Raw genomic sequence first — 11763 nt, 5'->3', positions numbered from 1 at the left:
AAACTAAATGCCAAAGTATTATTGTTACAAGAAACACATTTCATGAAAGATGGACACCCCACATATTTCCATAAAGCTTTTAATCAATCCTTTTATACCACATTCACCTCCAAAACTAAAGGTGTGGCCATTTTTATCCACCATTCTTTTCCATTGGAGGTTCAACAGGTTTATAAAGATCAAGATAGTAGGTACATCATCATAAAAGGAATGTTATCCGGTAGAGAACTAACGATTGCTAACGTATATGCACCAAATGATTCACAAACTACTTTTTTCACAAATTTCTTTAATATACTACAACAACACTACTCACCACATATTATTTTGGGTGGTGATTTTAACTCGGCCTACCAACCTAACTTAGACCGCAGCAAACAAAATCAAAACTCCAAAACTTTCTCAAAAACAACTATAACGCACATAAATAGTCTACAACTAATCGATACGTGGAGATCATTGAATTTAGGTGCTCGTGAGTATACCTATTACTCTCACCCACACGATTCATACTCACGTATCGATTACATCTTTTGCACTCCAATAATCCTTGCCAGCTCCCACGACGCCTCAATACACCCGTGTGCTTGGTCAGACCATCAAATCACAACGTTTAATACTCAATTTATAGGCCTCACTTCTACTCCATATTCGTAGAGAATTAATGAATCAATTCTAACAGACCCCATACACAACCAGGAGATTGCTTTAGAAATAAAAGACTATTTCAATCTAAATTCCACCCCAGAGATCTCTCCAACTTCATTATGGTTAGCACATAAGGCTGTTTTGAGAGGCCTTCTCATCAAAAGAGCAGCAAGATGTAATAAACTAAAATGGGAAAAAATCCATACCCTTACTAAAGATCTTCACAACCTATACAAAATTTATACCAACACGCACGACCCAAACATATATTCATTAATATCCCAAAAACGCAATGAATTAGACTCATTACTCACATATAAAGCGGAAAAGTCCCTTAGATGGTCAAAAGCAAAATTTCTCCTGTCAAGTAATGCATACTCGTCAATGTTTGCCCGCAAGCTCAACCATGTATATAAACTAAAAAATAACTCAAACCAACTAGCCACTCATCCCCAAGAAATATTATCTATCTTTAAAAAAATTCTACTCTGACCTACTTTCAGCTCCTAAATCATCGATCCCGCCCACAGCAATGTCCTGGTTGGAGAAAATCCCATTTCCAAAGCTAACCCAAACACAAATAGATGCTTTAAACGCCCCATGCACAGAGGAAGAAATACATTATATAATAAAATCCCTTAAAAAAAACTCAGCCCTGGGCCCAGATGGTTTCACCTCATTCTATTATAAACAATATCAACAATTATTAACACCAAATTTAGCAAAATTATATAACAAGATTCTTAAAGGAGAACAGTTCCCAGAAGAAATGCTTCTTGCAAATATGTCTCTTATCCCAAAACCAAACAAAGACCATACATTGCCACAAAACTACAGACCAATTTCTGTAATAAACAATGACCTTAAGATATTCTGTAGATTATTATCCAATAGACTTGCATTAATAATTCCCTCACTAATCTCCCCCTACCAATCAGGGTTCATACCTGGTAGACAAATTACAGACAACATTAGATTAGCCACTAACATAATACAAGACGCAAATATCAAATCCAAATCTGTTTTACTTCTTAGTCTCGATATCAATAAAGCATTCGATAGTGTATCCTGGGATTTCCTTGACTTAGTTCTGAAAAGATACAGCTTCTTAGGAGAATTTCTCCACGCCTTTCACGCTCTTTATCATAACCCATCTACTAGGATTAGATTACTAGGCTGTAATTTAGACTTTTTCAGACTAGGCAGAGGAACAAGACAGGGTTGTCCCCTATCTCCCTTATTATTCGCATTAGCGCTTGAACCCTTAGCTACAGCAATACTGCACAACCCAGATATAAAAGGTTATAACTCTAACAATAATACCTATAAATTGAGTATGTATGCGGACGACATGGTATTATTCCTCACACAACCCAATATTGCTTTACCAAATTTACTACACACTCTTAAAACATTTGCCTCACTATCTGGCCTAACAGTGAATGTCACCAAATTTATAGGTATGCCAATTAACATCCCATCATCCCAATTAGACTCCTTACGTTCCACATTTAATTTCTCATGGTCAATGGATTCTCTCCCTTATCTTGGTATATTTCTTACACCAAATATTAATGACCTTTCCTTAAAAAACTACACCCCATTAATACAAAAAATGAGATTGATGCTCAAATTATGGAAATCTTTTAAAATATTGTTCCTTGGCCGAATTACAGCGATTAAGATGACAATCTTACCAAAAATTTTATACCTATTTAGAGCTCTCCCAATCAGATTAAATAAAGTAACAATTACTAAATTCCAAACAGAAATCAATAAATTTATCTGGTCAGACTCCCACCCACGTCTATCTAGATCAGTATTACACAATCCACATAAAAACGGTGGTCTGGGTCTCCCAGACTTCTGGCTTTATTACCTAGCCGCCAGAGGTCACAAATTGCACAATGGCACATTCCCAGCCCCAAAGTCCCATGGGTTAGATTTGAAAAAGATTCCATCCAACCATATTCTATCTCAAGTATATTATGGGGTAATAAAGTATCAACTCACAACCTAGACAACCTTAATCAATTAGTCTCACATTCATATCAATTATGGAAACTACATAACAAAAAATATAACTTAACCTCTAACACACCTAGACTTGCATCTTTTATTGGTGACCCAAAATTCCCCCTTTCCTCAAATGAGAGAGGAGACTTTTCATGGTGGACAAATAATAACCTAATATCCCTCTATAATTTTTTAGAAAACAACAACTTCACTTCATTCTCTTCATTGAAATCTAGACATCAGATCCCCAATAGTGAGTTTAATAAATTTCTCCAAATCAGACATTTTTTTAGTACATATTTCCAAACAGTAAACTCACTCCCACCATCATTTTTTGAAAACATTTGTCTAAAAACACCTAGGAGAGCAGGCCTTATATCTGAAATCTACTCTAATCTAGTCAATAATGCAGAACAATCCAAACTTCCCTATATGCTCAAGTGGGAACAAGAATGTGATTTCTCATTTACAATGGAAAATTGGGACAAATGTATCATTAATTTACACAAATGCACAAGATCAATTACGATCAAAGAAACTGCAATCAAACTTTTTACAAGGTGGTATTATACTCCAGTTAAAATTCATGCTATTTTCCCTGACACCCCTCATACATGTTTCAGAGGTTGCAATTCAGCAGGATCCTTTTCTCATATCTTCTGGGATTTTGATAGAGTTACTCAGATATGGAAACAACTGGAAAAATTTGCCTCCAAAATGTCAAATAGCAACATAAACCTCACTAAATATAACTGTCTCCTATTTTCCCCTATCATCGGTCTCTCCATACATAATATGAGATTGATCCACACAATATGTGCTGCTGTACACTGGTTGATAGCATACCATTGGAAATCCCCCACAGTTCCTCTTTCACATTTGAAAAGCAGAATTAACAATATTAATTTAATGGAAAAAATATTCCACACACTACAAAACACTAACCAATTCTACACAAAGAAATGGGACCCATGGTTTAACCATGCTAATCTCTTCTTTAACCCCGAATAATTCTACCAAATACTGAAGTTCACTGAAGAGTATTATATGAATATAGAGTTTAATGTATAATAGGAATTGCTATATGTATATATAAATTTATACTCCATTCAAGAACCGTTTAATATATATTGTTATTCCTTTTTGTAGAAATTACTTTGATTGTACATTTTATGACATATGTCAATAAGCTTTTTGTACTATTTCTTTGTACCAAATAAAAAAGTTTGTAAACAAAAAAGTTTCAAAGTTGACAATTCCTTTTTCTAACCACTAGATGGCACCACCGCCTTAATATATTGCTCAAGAAAGACTACCGACAAAGTTGTCACTGCAATTTATTTTTCCCTCCACCAGAGGGAACCATCCCACTAAGAACAGTTATACGAGGATTGTTCTCACTAATTTTTTCTACTTTGTTTCACAACTAAACTTTTTCTTTCTTACCTTGAGTTTATCAGGTAGAAAACCAGGTAATGACTACTCCTCCTAAAGAAGACGGACCGCTCCAGAACTACTACCATAAAGGTTCCTTAAACTTCTTTGATCGCTATTGAGAACTTATAAAGATAACTGTGAGTAATTTCAATGACATGCACTCTGTCACAAACACAGAGAAACGATCTGCAACACTTTGCAAAGGAAATGACTACTGGATAGACGCTTATCTGCGTGCCTGTGACATGTAAAACACCCCGTCGCCTGCCATTGCAGCTCAAGAGGGGCACTAAAACCGTGGCTTAACCATGTATTTTTAATGCCCCTCAACTGCTAATCTATGTAAGGCCATAGGCTGCAGTCACTACTCTGCAGAGCGTTTTTTAGATGTTTTTTGTTTGAGCATTTTTGCACAGGTATACAAGCATTTTACATATATATTCCAGCTTCAGTTGTTTTTGTTTTAGCCAATGGAAAGCCCCAGGGGGGAGGAACAGTTCTTACAGGTTAAAAATATTCATGAAATACACATAAAGAAAAAAAAATCACTTGATTCAAGTGTTTTCAGGAATACCAATTAAAGTCTATGGCCTTGTTCACATGGGGCGTACATCAGTGTGAGAGCCGCGTTTGCCTTAACAGGAATATATAGGTGTTCTTTGTATTCCCCATGCAGGCATTCCCATTTACAAAAACTGGGACAAAGCTGTTGCTCCCAGTGTGACATCCATGTGTGACATCAATGTGGGTGTGGGTGTGCAGCCATGAATGCAGACAATGTGAAATGAATAGGATTGCCTGCATGAGGATACACAGAACACCTGTACATCCTGTACAGGCAGACAAGACCCTAATGCCGCATACACACGGTCTGATTTTCCGACAGGAAATGTTTGATGGGAGCTTGTTGTCAGAAATTCCGACAGTGTGTAGGCTCCATCGGACATTTTTCGTCTGAGTTTCCGACAAACGAAATTTGAGATCTGGATCTCAAATTTTCCGATAACAAAATGCGTTGTCAGAAATTCCAATTGTGTGTACACAATTCCGATGCACAAAATTCCACGCATGCTCGGAATCAAGCAGAAGAGCCGCACTGGCTATTGAACTTCATTTTTCTCGGCTTGTCATTATACGTGTTGTACGTCACTGCGTTCTTGACGATCGGAATTTCTGACAAGATTTGTGTGACCATGTGTATGCAAGGCAAGTTAGAGCTAACAGCTGTCAAAAAAAACATGGATTTTGTTGACGTAATGTGCAATCGTATGTACGCGGCATAATGCCCCGTACACACGATCGGACATTGATCGGACATTCCGACAACAAAATCCATGGATTTTTTCCGACGGATGTTGGCTCAAACTTGTTTTGCGTACACACGGTCGCACAAAGTTGTCGGAATTTCCGCTTGCCAAGAACGCAGTGACGTACACCACGTACGACGAGACTAGAAAAGGCCATTTCAGAACCAAGCGCGCTACCCTTTGGGCTCCTTTTGCTAATCTCGTGTTAGTAAAAGTTTGGTGAAAGACAATTCGCGCTTTTTCAGACTCGTGATTTTCAGATCGTTTTCTGCTGTTCAGTTTGTGCTTGTGGGTTTGTATCTGCTCTTCAATGCATGCAGCAAGCTACGCGTGACTCAGTCATTGTGTTCTTGTTCGTTCGTTACTGTTTTTCAGGTCGCTCTTCACAGGCCTTTCTGTTCTTCAGTGCGTTCTGTTACTTCTGTCTGAGCAGCCGACCTTTTTCTAGCCATGTTGCATATACGTACTCCTCATAGAGTTCGTGCTGTGCGGGGGCTTGGTGTTGGGGTCCTGACCTTGACACAAGTCCAGTCCATGAACAGGGTGGGGAGGAGTTCATGGACCAAAAATTGGTTGCTTCAGCGTGACCAGTTCTGTCATATATGCCTTTGCTCCGTGAGATCCGTGAGAATAATCCTGATGATTTCAGATACTTTCTCCAGATGACAGACCCTGTATTTCACCGTTTGTTGGCTTCGCTGACCCCCTATATCAGCAGGCAGGATACCTGCATGAGGCAAGCCATCACTCCGGAGCAGAGGCTCGTCGCCACCCTGCGGTACTTGGCGACGGGGAGAAGCCTGCAGGACTTGAAGTTCTCGACAGGCATTTCCCCCAAGGCTCTGGGGATCATTATCCCAGAGACCTGTTCTGCCATCATCCAGGTCCTGCAGAAGGAGTATATTAAGGTAAGATTTTTATCCTTTAACATCACATTTTATTGTATTTAATGTTTGCTAATATATTGTATTTCTTTCCTCATTCCCTAATTACCATGATTGGAATATGCTGTGAATGTCCCCTTTGTCCTCATGCATGCTGGATTTTTATGTAATTATTTTTTTTGTCCTTCATACATATTTGCCTTCACTTACCTCCCCAGCATGGTCTCCTGGCCCTATATCCACCTCATCTACTCAATTAACAATGTATTTTGTCAGCTCCATAGTAGTGCTTTACCCCAAACACCCCCTAAAATGTTTTTAAATGTAATTTGTGTTTTAAATTCAGGCAGAGTGCCAGAGGCTTTTTTGGGGGGTCCCCAAATCATTTGGAACCCTCCCTTCCCCCAACTGCTAAGTCAGCTGATAACAATTCTCTATCTATCCTCAATTATCTATCTGCTGACTTTGCCAAACCTATACACACTATACCCATCTCTTTTGTGGTCAGATTTATGGATGAATTCCCCAAAGCATGTAGTGCAAGGGCCTGCCTGTATACTTTCAAATGGTAATGTTTAAAGTTTTTGTATCCTATTATTATCTTGCTAGGTAATAGCAGAATGTCCAAATGTGCTCAAATGTGTACAATGTGTATTTATATCTTTGTATTATGACACTTCTTACCTGTCCAGTGGGCTGCCAATAGTGTAACTAAGGAGGGGCTGGCCAGAGTAATACCCATTATTTAGGCATTCATCTCTCAATGAAGTGGAGAGGGTTAGCTGTCCAAGAGCCCCCCCCCTATAATGTTAGAAATGGCCCATGAGAGGGGGGGAGGGGTAATCTGATTGGTGTACCTTATACTGTGGTCTTTAAAAACTCCCTTAAATAAATGTTATCTTGATGTTGGCCAAGAATGTTTGATCTAATCTGCTTTCCCGTTTATGTGCAAAATGACTAATTTAGTTTTTTTGTTTTGACTCCACAGTTTCCTTCCACGGCACAGGAATGGCAGACTGTGGCCTCCCACTTTGCCCAGTGGTAGGACTTTCCTAACTGCGGAGGGGCAATTGATTGGAAACACGTCCACATCGTCCCACCACCCAACTTGGGGTCGTACTATTATAATTATAAGGGGTTGAATAGTATTGTGATGTTGGCGGTGGTGTCGGCTACTTATGAGTTCCTGTATGTGGACGTGGGGAAGAATGGCCGGATGTCCGATGGTGGAGTCATCGCCCAGACAGAGTTCTACAGGCATCTCCAGAATGGCAGCTTGGACTTGCCACCTCCAGGAGACAATGTGGAAGGACTCCCATTCGTCTTCGTTGCGGATGAAGCATTTGCGCTGGGGGACCATCTTATGCGGCCATTTCCGATGAGGACCCTCACCCCGGACCAGAGGGTTTTTAATTACCGGCTGGCCAGAGCCAGAAGAGTGGTGGAGAACACGTTTGGAATCATGGCCAGCCGGTTCCACCTATTTCTTACACCCATACATATGGCGGGGTATAAACTGAATCATATAATCCTGGCGTGCTGTATTCTACACAACTTTTTATGGCAACATTCTGCCAACTATTCTGGCTCAGTTGGGCCTGAGGCTGCAATTCCAAATGAACCAACCCTGACGGCGCTTGAAAGTGGCCATCCTGGCTTGCCCCCCCTGAGTGCCTGTGATGTCTGGCTAAGATACCTTGAATACTTTGCAGCTAGGGGGGCTATCAATATGCCAGACAATGTGTAAAACCTTTTTCAAATAAAAAAAACTAATCAAATCTTTGGTGACATTTACTGGTTGTGTTTGTTTTAGCTGACCCTGACAGAAATGTGGTGAGTCCTGAAAATGGCGTGATTGTGTAACCTTACAAAGCACTGTTGGGTGTTATTTACTAAAGGCAAAGACACTTTGCACTACAAGTGCACTTGAAACTGCACTTGTAGTGCAAAGAGGATTTGCCCTCAGGAAATAACACCCATTGTCACAGAAAACACCAATTAGAGCACCACAAAAGTGTTGGAGCATTGAGACAATAATCCACACAATCTTGATTATCAATCTTTTTAATACCAGCACAATCACATGTGCATTGAGAAAAGGTTTTTTAAACAAACCAACATGTTTGTTGTATAACAATTTTTGGGGTCACATTAGAAAAAGTAGAAATGTCCATTTAAGATAAAACAGGCATGTTTAAAAACAACAAGAAAGACACAAATCTTGAACTTACAAAGTTCACATTTGGTAGAACTTGAAGGCAATATCAGACATGAGTATTTACAAACTGTGTTTGATATTGCGTTCAGATGGGGTGAAGTCACCCCAGGAAAAGCCAAATTTGGAAGATGCACACAAATTTCCGAATGTCAACATGTGCTACCTGCCATCACGGGGGATCAAGGGATGTGTTTTGGGGGTGCAACCCCTTCCTCACGGCTACTTTATTATTGAGGAAGGGGTTGCACCCCCAAAATGCGTCCATTGATCTCCCATGATGGCAGATAGCACATGTTGACACACTGTGCCTCTTCAAAATTTGGCTTTTCTAAAATGTATCCAAAAAATGACAATTATTTTTAGCACACCAAAAACCAAAGTGATTTGGAGGGGTTTTAAACTCTCCCTAAAACATCAATGATGTTCTTCATTTTTTGCTGAACATCATTGATGTTTTTCGGGATGTTTTCCAAGTCCCTATTACACCTCATGATCTCCCCGATCAGGATCTGTGCACTTTCCGAGGTGAAAGGATCTGGATCCACAACATCACGATCACCTACAAAGATAGAAACCAAAAAACAACATGTATTAGAAATATGCCGGCATCCATTTCTTACCTGAGCCTGTGGTCGCAGACACTCACCTGTTGTGGTGACAATTTCCACCACGTCTTCCACCTCCTGCTCTGCTTGTCTTGGGTGGATTTCCCCTTCTCCCAGAGGTGGGGGGTCTGTGGTCTCCTTGGATGAGGGGTGTCCTCCGAGTCTTTTATCCCCTATGTAAATAAAAATAGGTATACTTAGCGCACAGATATTTGATGGCAGAACTATAAATATGAAACATTGCTTGGAAGTGGGGTACAATTGTCTGTTTGGGCAGAGTTCCAAGATGTAGCATTTTTCTTGTCCTTTCTCAAGCTTGAATACTTTACCTGTCTTGTACAAGCTTCACAGATGGAGACCCCCCTATAGTTTACACTGGAGCACCTGTGTGGGCCCCCTAATAAAAAGGGTCTTCTTGTGTCCCACACTAGTGCTCCAGCGTCCAGATGTGAAAACTGCTGCTGAGTGTCCTCTCCTTACACAGAATCTAGTTTGCATTTCATTCCAGTAACAAACCCATCTACACAACCAAATTAGTTTCAGACAAGTAGGCCCTAAAAAATGTGGGCAAATGCATATGGACAAAACAATGGTGTTTTTTCTAGGCCGCACGAAAAATGTTTGATACGAACGAATAATGTGCCCATAAACATGAAAGTTGACATTTAGAAATGGAGAACAGTTAAGAAAAGCACATGGAGCAGCACGAACGTAATAAATATAAAAAGAATCGGAACTCAGCACAACTACTTACTTTTTTGCAGCACTCTCCGGATCTTTCTGTACTGCTCATGCTCTCTTAATTTGAGGTCCGACCACCGCTTCCTGAGCTGATCCTTGGATCACCGTACCCCGAAATTCCGGTGCAGACTCTTGACCACTTTCGCCATGATCTTGGCCTTTCTGACATTGGGGTTGGGGTAAGGTCCATACTTCCTGTCATAGTCGGCCCTTTTCATTATGTCGACCATCTCCAACATCTCCCCAAAGGACATATTTGATGCCTTATATCGTCTCCTTCTGGATCCAGACGTCTCTGCCTCTGGGCTTTCCTCCTCCTCGTTGGTGTAATTATCAGACACCTGCTGTGTCTCCACCATGTGCTCTTCCCCCACTGCGACGAACGAGAAGGGGCGGGGAATAGCATAGAAAGTACGTCAGGGGCGGGCGGAGTTTCACGCATGCGCAGTGTCTATAAAGCGTAACACGCGTGCGTAGTACGTACAATCTGTGAGCGGAGGAAGGAGTAACGGAGGTACCGATCGTGATAGCAAAGGTAAGATTTAACATCAGGCCTATACTGCTTCTAGATTGAGGCCTGTATTTGCACAAGTTTTGAAGACTTTATAGGCTGACATTAGGGTTTGTCTTGTGTTGTGTCTTGCAGTGAAAATGGATATCTTGAAAGATGAGGACTTTATGCCAACCTTCATAGATATGTTCAGGGAGCTGCCCTGTCTGTGGCAGATAAACCACCCCAAATATAAGAACCAAACAAAGAGGAAGGCAGCGCTGGATCATTTGTTGGAATTTGTGAAGCAGGTGATCCCCACGGCAGACATGACCTATTTGAAGGTTCTAATTTGTGGCCTGAGGAGCACTTATCTAAGCGAGCACAAGAAGGTCCAGGATTTCCAGAGATCAGGAGCTGCAGATGACATTTATGTCCCCAGGCTGTAGTACTATGACAGGCTGCATTTTCTGGCAGGTCAGACTGAACCCAGGCCAGCACCTTCCTCTCTTCCTTCCACGCTTCCTTCCCCCCCAGCTGAGGCTTCTGACACCCAACCTGGGCCTTCCAGGCAGCAACATGTGGAGGAGCTCAGCTTGAGCCAGGTATAGCATTCTTCTAAATATTTCTGGTTGTCCAATCAATGATGTTAACTAGATGTTAGTTTGGAGTACTAATTTATGATTGTGATTGATGATGCAAAAACTAAAACCATGTCCCTTTTTCATACACAAGGAATTCTCAGCCAGGAGGTGGCCGGGCCAAGCAGGCTGCCTGATATCCAGGTCCCTCCCCTACACCTTCAAAGACAAAGTGCCAGGAAGAGGAGTAACCTGGAGGAGGCTACCATAGGCCTCTTTTGGAAGGCTACAGAGGCCCTGAGAACCCCCCACACTGTGGAGGAGGACTTTCCTGGCATAACTGCCTGCAAAATGATGCAGATGGAGGAGGGCCAAGGACTCCTGTGTGAGTTCCTAATTTTGGAAGCTCTCAATAAGGGTTTGAGGGGCCAAATAACATGTGCTACCCACATTTGTGACCTCACATATAGTCTTCCTCCTCCTTCTTCTTCTCCTCCTCCTCCTCCTCCTCCTCCTCCTCCAGGTCCTACTCCTCCTCCTGCCACATCTCCAACACCAGAGCCACAGCCAGGAAGGAAGCGTGGAAGGAAGACCAGAGAGTGATGGCCCTGGGTTCAGTCTGGTCTGGCAAAATATGCAGCCTCTTGTAGGACCACAGCCTGGGAACATACATGTCATCTGCTGCTTTCCGGATCTCTGGGACTTCTGGACCAGACTACACTCCCTTAGATAAGGACTCCTCAGGCCACCAATTTTGCTGTAAAAGATGTGTGCCCTGGGGGTCAAAGGCTTCACCATGTTCTGCTGTTTCTCCAGCGTTGCCTCCCTCTTTATTT

The 11763-nt window shown here is 41.4% G+C and overlaps 1 protein-coding gene across 2 annotated transcripts in view; it reads left to right on the top strand.

Annotated features, from left to right (window-relative positions):
* The first annotated feature begins 4109 nt into the window (after window positions 1–4109).
* The window catches only part of LOC141139168 (NACHT, LRR and PYD domains-containing protein 3-like), a 55300-nt gene continuing 47646 nt past the window's right edge, over window positions 4110–11763 (top strand). The window contains exon 1 of one of the 2 annotated variants that reach the window (XM_073625062.1): window positions 4110–4191. The gene's annotated coding sequence lies outside the window, so the exon portion shown is untranslated. Of the gene's footprint in view, window positions 4239–11763 lie in introns of both variants that reach the window. The other variant, XM_073625061.1, reaches the window with a different exon arrangement.

Source organism: Aquarana catesbeiana, linkage group LG04 (assembly GCF_042186555.1).
Source record: "Aquarana catesbeiana isolate 2022-GZ linkage group LG04, ASM4218655v1, whole genome shotgun sequence".
Lineage (NCBI taxonomy): Eukaryota > Metazoa > Chordata > Amphibia > Anura > Ranidae > Aquarana > Aquarana catesbeiana.
Note: the sequence above shows the minus strand (reverse complement) of the source record. Positions and strands in the feature narration are given on the sequence as shown.